Source organism: Falco naumanni, chromosome Z, assembly GCF_017639655.2.
Source record: "Falco naumanni isolate bFalNau1 chromosome Z, bFalNau1.pat, whole genome shotgun sequence".
In the NCBI taxonomy this organism is placed as follows: domain Eukaryota; kingdom Metazoa; phylum Chordata; class Aves; order Falconiformes; family Falconidae; genus Falco; species Falco naumanni.
In genome coordinates, this window is record NC_054080.1 from 11,127,546 (window position 1) to 11,128,526 (window position 981).

Below are 981 nucleotides of genomic sequence, written 5' to 3' on the forward strand. Positions count from 1 at the left end.
GAGCAGAGTATCCTCACATATGGATTGAAATAAACCATTATAAAAACAGCTAAAAGAAAATGCTAATGGTGCAATGTTTAAAGCATTTGCTTTTATGATGTGCAGGCAGTTCCAAACCATTTGAAAACTAACTGCCGTAACCTTGGGTGGTTTCTCATGTAGAAAAAGCTGCTGAGCCTCACAAAGCTGCCTAAGGCATGATGCGAAGGGAACATTTCATTCTTCCCATTTGCCAGAAGGCAGTTACCAATTTGTTTTCTGTACAAACTGAGCACGCAGAGTGCCAGTACTAGTGATCTATGCATTAACCCTGCAAAGACACCACCCAGGACTCGGCACACTCACTGAGCAGAAACAAAACCAGGGAAGAGAGCAGCTTCTCAACAAGTAGAGGCAGAAGCCTCAGCATTTAACCACAGCTGCAGCAAAGTCTTTTTCACCGATAACCATCACTTATGCTGCAATTCGTGTTTTCTAGTGGAACAGAAAATACAAATTGTATTGCGTCTTGGAAGTAGGTCTCTGGTATATGATATTGCAGAGCTCTTTTTTCATCAACCACCTCTGAAGTCCAGTTCTCAAGAAAACCTTTCATGGAATAATATTCTCAGAAATATCCTACGTTTGGAAAACAGAACTAGAGAAAGTATCAATGGAACTGATACAGACATCAGCACCCTCTCTCAACCCCCCCAAATGTTTCCCTCGTGTGTGTGAGCTTAACACATTGAACTGCATGCACATCTGGGTGGTTTAGCTGTGGCAAACAGCCAAACGCCCACCCAGCTGCTCACTCACCCTCTTCGGTGAGATGAGAGAACTGTGGGTCTGCTTAAGGACTGGGGCATTGTTTACCATTTACTGTCTTGGGCAAAACACATTTGACTTGGGGAAATGAATTCACTTTTTGCCAAATAAAATAGATCCGAGCAGTGAGAAATGAAGACAAACATTGAAAGATTTTCTGCCTTAAATACATTT